Source organism: Chrysemys picta, chromosome 3, assembly GCF_011386835.1.
Source record: "Chrysemys picta bellii isolate R12L10 chromosome 3, ASM1138683v2, whole genome shotgun sequence".
NCBI classification, from domain to species: domain Eukaryota; kingdom Metazoa; phylum Chordata; order Testudines; family Emydidae; genus Chrysemys; species Chrysemys picta.
Window position 1 is genome coordinate 111809232 of NC_088793.1, and position 15875 is coordinate 111825106.

Sequence of the window (15875 nt, forward strand, 5' to 3'; positions counted from 1 at the left end):
ATGATTAATTCAACAAAAAAGCTAATTTTCACACTGATTACCCATCCTTGCTCACAATCATCACTTAATTACATTAGGAGGTTGTTAGATAAGGAACAAATCAAATAATTCAATTGATAAATTTGTATTGTCACTTAGTTTATCTCTTTTCAATCCACGTGTAATTATTCTAGCAAGGCGCTCTCAGCTCTGTTACACAAAAATATTCCTCTTCCAGTTTAAACACAGCTTTGAAAACCTGATTAAAAGACCTGTAAGTAAACAATCTGGGTGATATTTAAACCTCAATTCCTACAACTCGTCAATTTCCAAATATGTATTTGGAAACTGTTCTAGGCTGACAAATATCCCATGGCTCTCTGCTACTCACCAAATATTTCATTTCTATTCTCTCTCTCATTGCAGACAAATCCTCACTATTGCTCATCGTCACCCACATTCTCCTCACCCACACTCCCCTGCAGGCACTTCCTGGAGCTGGTCAATACAAGTCAGTCCATAGTTAATGAATAGTTTTATTTTTCTTACTATATTTCATACACTGATTCTACTCATCAGACATTCAGTGCCTTTCCAAGCAGAGGCTGTCATCCACACCTTCCTCAGGCAAATTGCCCTGATAGGACCTCAATCAACCAATAGTATTTTATAACTATCTTTTACTTCATAATACTAACAGATAACTTTACCATAGCCCTGACCATATAAGACCTGGTCTTCTTCACCCAGATAGCAGAGGGAACAGGCTCAAGCCCACAACAACAAACTGATTTATTGTGTGTGTGTTTAGAAACCAAATTTTATGGTTTAAGAAATTTTTTTCACTGGACATCTAAAATAAAATGCACCTTTTCAACTCTTCATTCAAGTTCATACATTTATGAGTCCTTCGCTTCATCACAGAAATACTCAAGTCATGTAAACAATTGCACTTAAACTGTCACTTCAAATATATTAATTTCTAAATCCTCAAAAAAAAATGTACAAAACAGCACAACTCCATTGCTGTTAGCTCATTCAACCATGCCTATATTTTGACCCAGCTTTCATTTTTATACTCTCTAGAAAGGCAACAGTATTATTCTCTAGGCAATGAATGCGATTTTCATTTACTCCAAGACCCTGCAGTGATGTTTCCCGGGAGTACCCAGGGTTGTGGGGCACCTTGCCATCACTTGCCCTTAGTGATGAGGGACCCTTGTCTGAGCCTGCTATGGGTCAGTTCTCCAACGCCATCAGCCTCTGGCAACACAAGCACTGCCTTTCAGGCCTCCACAGATCCTGCTCTGTCTTTACTGGTTAATGATAGGTACACTCCAAGCATCCCCTGATGTGCCCAGCACATGATCCACTTGACACTCACAGAATCCCCATCTCCTCTGCTCCCAAAGTAACAAATCATCCCAGCTTACCAATTACACTTTAGATCACAGCTGCACTTAGGTCACAGCACTTAGATATGTTTATAGTAAAACCTATACATTTATTTAACAGAGATTTGAGACAATGCAAGTAGAATTAATGGAAAGAAATGGTTACAGATAAAATAACACGCTTCCTAGAGCCTAATCTTAATTAACAAGACATTCCCCTTTCATAAAGTTTAGCTCACCCAAGGTGTCTCACCCAGCATTAAACAGCCAGACAGACTGTGATCCTCTGTTCATAAGACAAGCCAGCTGGCAATTTGTCCCCTCAGTGAAGGATAACTAGATATACCTCTGCACCCCCAGATATAGTTCCAACAATATATTGCTTTCACTTGTAAAAGGGCAAGACCTGCTGCTTGTTTTTTCCTGTCTAGAATCTCCCCTGGAGACTTTGCAATCACTTGATTAGCATTTTGCTCAGACTGTAAATAGGCAATTATTGTGAAATATATAATACTCAGTCTACATGTAGCCAGACAGGTAGATAAGCATCTCCTGCCTGAAAGAAAAAGAGAGACAAGCTGGGTGAAATATCTTTTTTGGACCATCTTCTATTGGTGAGAGAGGCAAACTTTTGAGCTTACACAGAGCTCTTCTTCATGGCTGGGTTTTCCTTCCTCTTTCTTCATATTGTGGAGCTTCTATTTCAGATGGCAAAATTCGATATCTTCCTTTGCTGTATACAGTGTTGGTCCCAAGATATTAGAGAGACAAGGTGGGTGAGATAATATCTTTTAATGGATACTCTGTGTAAGCTTGAGTCTCTCACCAGCAGATGCTGGTCCAATAAAAGATATTACCTCACCCACCTTTTCTCTCCAATATCCTTGGCTTAACACAGCTACCATTAGGGGTGAAAGTAAGGCGGTACAGGCTGGTACGGCGTACCGGTAAAAAGTGGCCGCTGTTACTGGCCCATACAGCTGACTTTAAAGCGCTGCCACGTCATTGCCCCTTTTGCTCCCCCCAGGTCGCCACCAGTGGGGGGGACAAAAGGAGCAGCTGCCCCCAGTCCAGCAATTTAAAAGGGCCCTGGGCTCCGGCCACCACTGCTGCTACCGCGGCAGCAACTGGAGCCCCAGGCCCTTTAAATCGCCACTGGAGCCCCGGGTGGCATGGGCCAGCCAGCGTGGATGGACTGGCTGGGGGACGCTGACCCCTAGCCCCGTCCCTTCTGCCTGAGGCCCCGCCCCTTCCATTGGGTGGGGGAGGGGCGGAGCCGGCCCCCATACCAGTAAGAGTTCAATTTTATTTTCACCCTGACTACAACCACACTGCATGAAATTCACTTGTTTATCACTTCTGGTAACCAGCCCCAACTCACAGACCTTAAGAACAGTTTTCAGTATCGATACATAACTCTGTACATATTATCTGTGCATACATTTTTCAATGATTCTGAGGACCAGTGTGAGAGAGGCTCTCAGCAGAGATCTTACTCTGGCAACTATTATGTAGATACCAGAGCCGGAAATCCCTGTTATCCTTATGCACTCCTCTGCCTGTTGGAACCAGGAGGTCCCTGGGTCACACTTCCTTAAGACGTAACAGAGTAATACTGTATGTCATTACTAAAAGAAATGTATTACACTAGCGTTAAGGGTCTATGTTAAATCCATGTTAAAGCTATTAATTTCAAGGTTATGGCTGAAAAACTGTCCTTATGTTCCATGTCTAGACACCATATTCAGCAATACTTTTTTTTAGATCATGTAATTTCTTATATCTAGGGTGGTGATTGAGAGATTTTTACCTCATTGGCTATATCAGAGAAGTTACAAATTTCACTACAAAACATAATAAAGATGGTCTTTTCAGAGATTCTCCCCACCCCCATAGCTTTAAAATGTGGTTTTGCTCTGAAAGGACTTTTAAATGGCATTGTGGAATTCCATATTTATTGTGTCTCAAGGGTAAGAGCCAATAAAAACTTATTTCTGTCTTTTGAACTAAGCAGATGTGACCCCCCCCCCCCCCACACACACACACACAAAAAACAGGTCATCGTTCCAGGCTGCTCCGGTGCTCCCCCTTGCAGGCAGACATTGTCTTGCAGGTGAGTTCTTACTTGATTTTTCCTCACCCAGCAAATCGAAACAGACTGTTAGATGCTAAAGAGCATCTCCGTGTGGTGAGTCTCATTTATTAACAGAAAAGCCAATGCACAACAAACAAAAGCTTTCACACCAACATCTCAGCTGGATGAATTGTTCATTCCTAGCCCATCTTCCCCCCACCTGAGTCTAGTGCTCACTACGACCGACACTCTTCCCCAGGGGTTCTCTCAGTTCCAGTTTATGACACTGGTGTTGGGCCTCTTGCCTCGACTGGAGTCAGATTCTTCACTGGAGTCGGGGGTCCAGAGAGGTCCATCCACTGTGTCTCTTCTTCAGGGACAGCAGGTGATCCTGGCCAGGCCAGGCTTCCAGCCATGTCAGGGATACCCCTGGCTGAGACCAGGCCCTTTTGGATGGCTGGACAACTGTAGCCCTCCATCTAGGAGGCTCCCTTCTCTAGGAGCACCTCTTACAGGCTCTCCATTGTGGTGGATCCCCCAGAGAGATCACCCTCTTTGCTCAGGCCTCTCCTGCAGGCTCCTCCCCAGAGAAGCTTCTCATCTCCCTTTAGAGTTTCCCCTCTGACTGAGCTTGAGTAACCTTATTAGATCTAGGGACTCATTTACTGATTAGCCACCTGGGGAAGTCAGGGTATGTCTATATTGCAGTGTAAGCCTCACGTTAGTAGAACTCAAGTTAGCAGACCCAGGGTTTGTTAACCTTGGTCTTGAGAGTCTACACTCATTTGTAACCCCAAGTTAGGAATTTTTGACACCTAGGTCACAAGCTGGGTCTCCAGTATCCACTGTGCATTATGTGGGCCTGAATCCAACTACCAATATCCCAGACTTCCTATCACCTTCTAGCCCTTTGTTTGTGGTGCAGTATGGGAAAACTTGACTTTCCACCAAATTTGACTGAACAGAGGACAAAGAAAGTCAGCCTGTGGGATATTTTTGGTGACCTCCCAGAGTCGGAGCCCAGTGGGGCTGTGTCATAGAATCATAGAATCATAGAATATCAGAGTTGGAAGGGACCTCAAGAGGTCATCTAGTCCAACCCCCTGCTCAAAGCAGGACCAATTCCCAGCTAAATCATCCCAGCCAGGGCTTTGTCAAGCCGGGCCTTAAAAACCTCCAAGGAAGGAGACTCCACCACCTCCTTAGGTAACGCATTCCAGTGTTTCACCACCCTCCTAGTGAAATAGTTTTTCCTGATATCCAACCTGGACCTCCCCACCGCAACTTGAGACCATTGCTCCTTGTTCTGTCATCTGCCACCACTGAGAACAGCCGAGCTCCATCCTCTTTGGAACCCCCCTTCAGGTAGTTGAAGGCTGCTATCAAATCCCCCCTCATTCTTCTCTTCTGGAGACTAAACAATCCCAGTTCTCTCAGCCTCTCCTCATAAGTCATGTGCTCCAGACCCTAATCATTTTTGTTGCCCTCCGCTGGACTCTTTCCAATTTTTCCACATCCTTCTTGTAGTGTGGGGCCAAAACTGGACACAGTATTCCAGATGAGGCCTCACCAATGTCGAATAAAGGGGAACGATCACGTTCCTCGATCTGCTGGCAATGCCCCTACTTATACAGCCCAAAATGCCGTTAGCCTTCTTGGCAACAAGAGCACACTGTTGACTCATATCCAGCTTCTCGTCCACTGTGACCCCTAGGTCCTTTTCTGCAGAACTGCTACCTAGCCATTCGGTCCCTAGTCTGTAGCAGTGCATGGGATTCTTCCATCCTAAGTGCAGGACTCTGCACTTGTCCTTGTTGAACCTCATCAGGTTTTTTTCTGCCCAATCCTCTAATTTGTCTAGGTCCCTCTGTATCCGATCCCTACCCTCTAGTGTATCTACCACGCCTCCTAGTTTAGTGTCATCTGCAAACTTGCTGAGAGTGCAGTCCACACCATCCTCCAGATCATTAATAAAGATATTAAACAAAACCGGCCCCAGGACCGACCCTTGGGGCACTCCGCTTGAAACCGGCTGCCAACTAGACATGGAGCCATTGATCACTACCCGTTGAGCCCGACGATCTAGCCAGCTTTCTATCCACCTTACAGTCCATTCATCCAGCCCATACTTCTTTAACTTGGTGGCAAGAATACTGTGGGAGACAGTATCAAAAGCTTTGCTAAAGTCAAGAAATAACACATCCACTGCTTTCCCCTCATCCACAGAGCCAGTTATCTCATCATAGAAGGCAATTAGGTTAGTCAGGCACGACTTCCCCTTCGTGAATCCATGCTGACTGTTCCTGATCACTTTCCTTTCCTCTAAATGTTTCATAATTGATTCCTTGAGGACCTGCTCCATAATTTTTCCAGGGACTGAGGTGAGGCTGACTGGCCTGTAGTTCCCCGGATCCTCCTTCTTCCCTTTTTTAAAGATGGGCACTACATTAGCCTTTTTCCAGTCATCTGGGACCTCCCCCGATCGCCATGAGTTTTCAAAAATAATGGCTAATGGCTCTGCAATCTCACCCGCCAACTCCTTTAGCACCCTCGGATGCAGCGCATCCGGCCCCGTGGACTTGTGCACGTCCAGTTTTTCTAAATAGTCCCGAACCACTTCTTTCTCCACAGAGGGCTGGTCACCTTCTCCCCATGCTGTACTGCCCAGTGCAGCAATCTGGGAGCTGACCTTGTGCGTGAAGACAGAGGCAAAAAAATCATTGAGTACATTAGCTTTTTCCACATCCTCGGTCACTAGGTTGCCTCCCTCATTCAGTAAGGGGCCCACACTTTCCTTGATTTTCTTCTTGTTGCTAACATACCTGAAGAAACCCTTCTTGTTACTCTTAACATCTCTTGCTAACTGCAACTCCAAGTGTGATTTGGCCTTCCTGATTTCACTCCTGCACGCCTGAGCAATATTTTTATACTCCTCCCTGGTCATTTGTCCAATCTTCCACTTCTTATAAGCCTCTTTTTTGCGTTTAAGATCAGCAAGGATTTCACTGTTTAGCCAAGCTGGTCGCCTGCCATATTTACTATTCTTTCTACACATCGGGATGGTTTGTTCCTGCAACCTCAATAAGGATTCTTTATTCTGTCTACAGTGCAAAGCAATAGGGTTTGAAGCCTGGGTCCCAGCTTGATTCAGGCTTGGATCCTCCACCTCCATGGTATCCTAGGACCCTAGGTTCAAGCCTTAGGTTAGCACAATTTGTGCGTAGACAGAAGGGAGCCATTCAAAAACTTGGCCTTACATAGCAGTGTAGACATACCCTCAATTACCACCAGGTGGTGCCTTCACAAGACAGGCATGGGCAGACTGGATCCTAACTCCTCATAAGGGGCAAATGCCCCATGATAGATCTGTTCTGTTGTGCAAGTAGGGGGCCACTTTTATACAATCACTTTTCAGAGTAGCACTGTGTTTTAACTGTAAGACTTAATTCAGAGCTCAATTTACTTGTATTTTCATTCAACTAGGGCCAGTCTCCCTCTTCATAAAGGTCTCTGCTCTCTAGAACTTAGTTTGCAATAACTACAATAAAATCTGCATGAATTGAGTTTTCTCCTGGGAAAAAAAAAACAACTTAAGTCTGCTTGAAGTGCTCAGCTTCCAGTCATGGCATTGCAGTGAAGGTGAAGTAATGCAAGTGTAACTTGTACTCAGAAACTAAAAGACAAAGGCTGTTGAATGGAATGGGGCAAAATGTACAGCATTATGTTACAACCACAAAGCAATCTGTTCTATCAGGTAAATTGTAGGAATCCATCACATTGCAATAAGGCTTTCACAGGCAGTTTAGGTAACTTTGTTTGATACAAAACTCAAAACAATAATGGTAGCATAAAGCACAGAGAAAACAATTTACCCCACTTCTAACAATTATTCTTCCTGTATTATGGTATTCTCATTAGCCAGCCATAGGCAATAGCAAAGCTCAGTATTTCAGCTAAGAATATGGATTGAACAAACTGGCTAGTCCTAAATCTATTAGCCAGCTGAAGCCAAGAAGCCCTTATCAAACATGCATAGAGTTCTAAAAGATGAGATCATTAAATCCAATAATGTTCCCAAAAAAGAATTTGAATTTTTATTACGATTCTTAGCCAGCTATTGAGAATCACTTTGAGAATAATTTGCTCTCATCTCAAGCGGCAGATATTGAGCATTTCTAATGTATTAGCAGTCACATAAATAACATGGAAACAATTCTTTACCATTTAGAATGGACAATGGAAAAGAATTGTTTTTGGGTGCCAGACAAAATATGAAGATACATTATTCCACCTACTAACTCTGTATCAAGGATGCACACCCATCATTGCTTGCTGAAAATACCGTCTGCTGTTTTTCTAAATAAAGCCTTAATTTAATGGGTTTTGAAACCTTGCTGTGAAACTGAATAATCTCTATAGCCTGTGATAAACCTATTCTCAAATGATTCTTCTGAGAGAGGGGTTCTGCTGGCATCCTATATAAGAGATACTGACTGACGGATTTCTTCCATGCTCAGATACTGCAGGAGTTAACAAATCACATTTTGTCCCCCTTGAATTCTCATCATGTTTCATGTTTGCCTCAATCTGCTCAGGCACTTTACTTGGTTTTCAATTCCACTGTATTCCATGGTTTTAAAATAATACATATTTTATAATGTGGCAACATGCTGGTGGTAGTTTCTAGACTGTTAACAATTACAAATGAGTTTGAGCAGCTTCCCCTCAACTGTGGGGCAGGGAGTGAATGGATACATTGGGCAGAATTGTAAATAGGAAAAGAAGATCTAAGGAAAAAGCCTGGATTCTGCAGGTGTGCCATGCCAATCGAGCCGTGAGCTCTGCACAGCATGAACAGCATTCTGAGACATACAAACCATTCTTGATTCTGTCAGTGTGGAATCTTGAGCAAGCATTAACATACAAAACAATGGAACACGCTAACTAGTGTTATGAAGAACACAGGGCAGCAAAAGCTTAGGCTCCAACTCCATCTTAAAACTAAGTTAATGGGCCAGATTTTTTCAAGGTATTTAGTTGCCTAAAGATGCAGATAGACACCTAGTGGGATTTTCAAAAGCACTTAGGTGCCTAACTCACACTGAAAATCCCCATGGCACCTCACTACATTTTGTACATGCCTAAATACCTTTAAAAATCTGGCCCATGGTGCTGTGATCCTGTTAAAGCAGTAAAGCTAAACAGTGTCAACCCAAGTCAGTACTTAGACAACCTCTAAGGAACCTCTGGTGATGTTGGTGTTAGGGGCCCTGTGCTACTAGTGATGATATTTTTAGGACTATTTTTGGTCTTTACAGTTTCCATGGCATTTTCATAAGAGTTTTGGTGTCTTCCTCACCACTCCCCCACTCTGGAATTTCATAAGTTAGGTAGATTTTAAATTCCAAAAAACTATACTTTACCTACTTATAATTGCTGCTACAGTTTCTATTACATATACTATTCTTCATTTTTGGTCCTAACCTGTTGTGTAGCATTGAGGTGAATTGCTGGACTACTGATGCATTTAACCCCAGAAGTGGCAGCATCATGTCAGTGACAGAAGACACTATCCCTATATTTCCCCTTACCTAGCTCGCAGGAAGGTTCTGGGGCTTAATGTTTATAAAGGGCTTTCTTCAAAGAAAGGTGCTACAGAAAGACAAGCTAAGAGAGACTATCTAGCAGGAAGTATTTATCTAGAACTGAAAGCAAGAGAGAGCAACCATAAAAGCATCAAGTTACTGTTGGCCAATCTACCACTGAAGAAAGATTAATATCCCCACTGCTAGCACTGTAGAAGTGCTGCTGCCATAAATATAAATTACACTTAGCCATTGATATATCAGCAATCAAAGACTTAACCAAAGGTCTTCATAAAAATATTCTAGTTTCAACAACTTTCTGTGTGTGCTGATGACAGATAAATACTAATGTACTCTCTGTTTCCTTCCTTCCAGGGCTTTTAGGCTCTGAATTAATCCTCAGTTCCAGCAACGCTATTGCATTGGGAAACTGGTTACAGAAAACATTTTACATTTTGTTTTAGTTCTTCCGGAGGCTTAGAAGGGGATTAGATGATCCAGTGGTAAAAATGCCTGTGCACTATCTACACTACAGTTTTCACCCTTGTAGCACTGGGGCTGAAAAGCTAATCTTTGTTTCCTACCGTAGGCAACATTTATCAGTGCAATTCAGTCTCTAGCCACTTGTGCTGCTTGCTTTGCCAATTAATAGGCAACAGCAACAGTCCTAGAGTGTGTGGTTCTGGTTGTATTAATTCAAGAATAGTTTTTCCTTGAGACGTGGTTCCCTAATGTCTTATGGCATTCCTTTTTGCAGGCTAGTCTGTATTTCTTCAAGGGAGATCCAGCCATTCTTGTAACTGGGTGTAATTCATTTCAGTCATTAGGGTTATCATCATGCACATCTGCAAAGTCTCTTCTGCTTCATGCTCAAGTGTCCAGCAGTCCTCTGCCTACTTGTTTTTAGGCTTTAATGTTTCTCTGATCTTATTCCACCCCGCAACCCAGCCTGTGTTCTACTTGTTTTACTTAGAGTGACCCATCCAGATCTTAACTGTTTGCATTTCCTGTATTTTAATTTATCTTTATCTCCTTGCTACTGGCTACTAATATGTAACAAAGCTTACGCTTAATTAAAATCCAAGGATAAAGGAATAATTACAAAGTGAAAACAGGGTGATATAGTCGCTAGGGTATTAGACTGAGAATCAGAACACTGAGGTTTTATTCCCAATTTTACCACTGATTTACTATGTGACTTGGGGCAAGTCACTTCATCCTCTTTGCCTCTATTTTTTCTCTCCTACATTGTCTCGTGTATTTAGACTGTAAGCTCTGCAGAGCAAGGATTGTCTCCTATGATGTGTGTACACAGAACCTTGCACAATGGGTACTCAGTCTTGGTTGAGCCTCTAGGAACTAGTTGAATACAAATAATAATAAATCAAACATATTTGGTATTGTTGTTGCTCTGAGACCCTCTATCAGAGTGTGCACAGAGTCTCTTGCTTTATTGGCCACATCTTAATTAGAGGAACCAACAGAGACATACTAATACTGTTTCTGTTATTCTGTATCTCATGAGACATGGTATGGATACTAAAGAGTGGTTGCTGAATTAGAATAAAAAAGATGTAGATATGAAACCCAGAAATCTAAAGTCAAGTGCGCTCTGACTCCATTTCAAAAATCTCTTCACATAAAAAGTTCTCTCTGCGAACAGTGGCAGTTCCCCCCCCCCTTTAATCAGCAGATATGTATCAGTGACCAGGATGTGGGTGATCATACCCAGTGGTCAGAACAGGTGTCAGTGGCCCAGTGGTTGGAGACAAGGGTCACAGCCAAAGTCAGGAATCTGAGCTGTGGGTCAGAACCGGGTTATCAGGACCAAGACCAGGAACAAGCAGGAGCTGTCACAGCCACTTTGAGCAGCCACTGAATTGCTGCTGGGCTTAAGAGCCGGTCTGCTGACTCTTTCAATAAGTCAGGTGCAAGTAGGAAGCCTACTACAGACCAGCTGCACTCATTAGGTTATCCAGAGATTGGTTCTGCTGCACGCCATGATTTCTGACCATATGTCCCAGGCTATGTAGCTAAAATATTGAACTGTGGTAAGCTGGGAATCCATCTTGACATAAAGGTTACATCTATGCACTTTCTTCAAACAGTACACCAAATTAAATGTAAATTTAACTACTAATCTGCTCCCCCTACCTGGTTCTTTGTTCTCCTTTTCCCCACTGTTAATGATCCTCTAGAAATCTGGTGGCTGCTAAGATAGCGGCAAATAGAAAATAAATTATTTTTGCCACAGACTTGTCTGGGTCTCTGCAGATCATATTGGGCAAATCCTTTGGGGGAAAATTAAAGATGGCCTAGAGCAGAATAGACACTTTTGTTTTCTTTTAAACAGAGAACAGGAGTAATGAGTGTACTGCTGCTAGGAAAAGCTGAACTTGTTTATATAAAATAAGTAATCCAAACGTGCACCGACAACATAATGGACAAGACAGGCCAATCCACGTGTGTGTGTGTGTCCCTTTTTTAAAAAATTCAAATTTCTATTTCAGGTAAGTTAAAACTCAGGCTTTTAAAACAACAGACGTTTTGTTTTTCCATATGTTCTGAAGATCCAGGCCAGGGCATAATTGTGCCCAGCATGTTGGCAGGGGACAACCCTCCTCCTTGATATCATGAGGCCCCCAACCCCATGAAGTTTCCAGTAGTATAATTCCCCTTCTACCCCATCCACTATCATGGGCAATCCAGCACTTAATCTGGTCGTGCTGCTTTGGTCTTATTCATACTACCCAATGGGTAGAGCCCTCCCAAATTCACAGTCATAGGATTTTAAAAATAATAAATTTCATGACTTCAGATATTTAAATCTGAAATTTCACAGTGCTGTAATTGTAGGGGTCCTGATCCAAAAAAGAGTTGGGTTTTTTTGGGGGGGGTCACAAGGTTCTTGTGGGGGGGGTTGTGGTACTGCTACCCTTACTTCTGTGCTGTTGCTGGCAGCAGCACTGCCTTCAGAGCTGGGTGGATGGAAAATGGCGGCTGCTGGCCAGGAACCCAGCTCGGAAGGCCCCGTGAAATCTGTATAGCAGGGGTCGGCAACATTTGGCACGCGGCTCCCCAGGGTAAGCACCCTAGCGGGCTGGGCTAGTTTATTTACCTGCTGACGCGGCAATGGGGGTGGCGGGAAGCCACGGCCAGCACATCCCTCACCCGCGCCACTTCCCGCCGCCCCCATTGGCCCGGGATGGCAAACCGCGGTGAGTGGGGGCCGCGATCGGCTGAACCTGCCGCGTCAGCAGGTAAATAAACTGGCCCGGCCCATTAGGGTGCTTACCCTGGCGAGCCGCGTGCCAAACGTTGCCGACCCCTGCTGTATAGCATAGGGTAAAAGCACACAAAAGACCAGATTTCACGGAGGGAGACCAGTTTTCACGGTCCACGATGCGTTTTTCCTGGCTGTGAATTTGGAAGGGGCCCTCCAATGGGACTCAATCATTCCCAGAAACAGATTTTTGCTGGTGTTTTTAGTCTCAAAGGCCCCCTTCCCCATAAATCCCTACATTCCGTCTACACTTTTCCTCCCCGCTCATCCCATTAGCTCACTGTCTCTTCCTGAATTCTCTCTTTCCTCCTAGCTCCACTCTCCATTCCCCATTCCCACACTATCCATCAACCCCCACTTTCCCCCACCCTCCTCAGCCTTTGCCCCCACCACTCCCTCTTATTCACCCAGTGGCCCCTCATCCCTCCTAGTGACGGCCTCACAGTGCTCCTCCAGCTCCCTCTGCCTCCAGCCCGTTGCTCCCTAGCTCCTTCTGCACCGTCAGATTCTGCAGGTCCCCTTGGCCGCCCTCAGCTTCTGTGCCCCCAAGCTTCCTTGTCCACAGGAATGTCTACACTTCAGTGGCACAGTTGCAGCACTACAGCTACACCACTGTAGTGTAGTCACTTCCTACAGTGACAGAAAAGGTTTTTCCATTGCTGTAGTAAATCCATACCCTGGAGAGGCAGCACACAGGTCAACAGAAGAATTCTTCCATCTACCTAGTTGCATCTACAGTGGGGGTCAGATTGAGGTAACTGTGTCACAGACGATCTGACATTTTTCACAGCACAATATAGCTAGGTTGACCTAAGTTTTAGGTGTAGACCAGGCCCATGTTCACGTCCCCTGCTTCCCACAAATTTTAGTGATTCTTGTAACAGCCCCCAAAAGGACCAAATGCAATCATTTTCTCCCTGTAACCAAATACTCCTAGATCAATATTTGCTAAAGTAAATATACATGATTTACATAATTATTTCCTCCCCAAGGATTCCCCACCCTGGATCTGGGGGCATAAAAAGGAGAGAACCGCTCTTAAAAGCCCTGCATATAGCACTACTTCACTGGTTGGAGGACCTGCTCTTGAGAAGTATGAAATACTACTTTTCCACCCCAACCCTTCGTCCTCTACATCTCTGTTCTAGGGTCTAAGCCAACTGCCTCCAGGAAAATCTGCTTTTTGTTCACTCTAATGAACTATCATTATTGCCCTGTCCAATCAGCCTCCAAGCCATAAAATTGCTTTTGTTATTTACGTTGAAAGATTACCTTGCGTGCACGTTCAGCAGAGATTTCTGTGCTATTTTTTGGCCATGTCATGCTATTTATTGATCAAGGTTCTTATAAGATACTTATCACGGTGGCATAAAGAGTCTTAAGTGTACACATAAAGATGTATTTAGCTCTCTTCCCTACTTCAGTCCACAGGTCAAAGAAGTAGTTTTGCATTTTCCTATGAAGATGCAGAGGTTTGTGGTCATCTTGGTATATTCCAAGTACAGAGTTCCAGATTCCTGGACCACTTGCCAAGAAAGTTCTGTGTGTCTCTCTCTTTCACACACACACACACACACACACACACACACACACACACACACACACACACACACACACACACACGTTTCAGTCTAAAGGTTGGCACTTCCATTGTTTCACTGGAATGTATAATAGATATAATAGGAGGTCCTGATCACACAGGGTGAGGCGGTCTCAGATAATTTGAGCCAGTCGGACAGAGGGCTTTGAAGATGAATGAAACCTTGTATTTGATTTGGTATTTTGAATACAGGGTCAGGAAAGAATGCAGTGCTGGGGCGATGTGTTCTTGGCAGCCCGTGCTGCCAAGCACACATTTTAAATACAAGGAATTACAAGTGAGTGAGTGCTGAGGTCACAAGTGAATGAGGAAAGTCCAAATCCAGAAGGAAAAGGTGCAGTCTTCTTGTCACCCATAGATGGAAAATAAAACTTGATACCTAATAATTTTGTTAGTATCTAGGTTCCTACACTCCCACTGCTCTGCAACTTCAAAAGGCAGGCTCAGACCTTTCAAACAATATGGAGGGACACGGCTCCCCATTCAGGAAAACTCCACAATAAGACTGCTTCCAAAGGTGAAAAATACCTTAAGAACTTTTAGAAACAAGTTAGAATAACACTAATAATAATTTTCTCTCCATTCTACTCATCTATTGAGTATGATAGAGGCATATCTTAGTCCAAAATGTCTTTAATTCTAATTATCTATCACAAATTGGTGAGCCTGGAATTCAGAAAAGAAAAATCACCAGATACAAACCTTTAATTTCTACTTTCTCTCTTGTACCCAGGTCTGTTGTTCCTATAGTAGGATAATTACAGCAGTGGAATCCATGGCTGGGCTTTTCACATTCATTTACAGTCTGCACAGTATTTAGAAATTTTACTGAGGTACCATAATGTGCAGGGCTTTCCAGCTTTTCCTGCTGAGGCCTGGATATGTAGGATGGGATTTTCAAAAGCAGCTAAGGAAGTTAGGCTCTCAATACCTTAGGTGCTTTTAAAAATCCTACCCTTAATTTGACTAATGTGCTGGAGATGACCAAATTGTTGTCTTTCCAGATTTCTTTGTATGATGTAAAGGAACTCTCAGCCCATGCTCTATCACTGATGAGTTTTAATCTCATCTGGAGGTTTCAGACCTTTAGTTTTGGAGATGTCACAACAGGACTGACCCCTTGAAGAGGAGATGGGCCCAGCCCCATATCCGTCTCTCACTAATTAGTTGCTCCCTGCTTAGGCTCTGAAGTTAGGGGGTCAGGTGATAACCAGTATCCAATTCCATATTGGCTGTGGGCATCTTACCATTATGATACTGTATGGCTCCAACAACACAAAGACTAATGATGAAGCAGATAATTTTTACCAACAAAGGCCGTCAGTCCTTAATGAAATTTTAAGAAGAGATGTCATTATGATCCTATTCAACTTTCATGCTTAGGTAGGAAAGGGGAAGTATGCTTAGGAAGGTTGGGAATGGGCAGCAACTGCTGGGAATTTGTAGCTGCCAATGACGCAGTGATTGCTGACGTGCTCTTCTTCCACCCAAAGTTTCAGAAGCAGACCTGGTACACTCCAGATACTTTCACTAGGATTGTTATTGATCATGTCCTCTTGAACAATTGTTGGCGGTCAACAGTCATGATGTACAAATCCAGAGTCGGGTGAAAGAATCCAATTAGTAGGTGACTCCCAGGTAGATGGCCTGGAAGTGGGAACTATAGGAAGTCCAAAGGCTTTTCTAGGACTCTGTGCTCAGGGCTCCTGGATGAGGGAGGTGATGGAAAGGCCTCTGGGAATGTAGCCTATATTGGACAGAGGAACCACTTTAATTTGGTATTTTGTCTACGTTTCTGTTCGACCAATAAATTGTGCAGCGAGGCAAGGCATAGCACCGATCTTCCCTGGGCCACAGAGCTAGGTCACTGGTTTGCAGGAAGTCTCCTGGATGCTAAATTTCAGTCTCCCACTCAGTCCTTTAAATCTTACCTAGGGTAATGGAAATGGCATTTCTACAT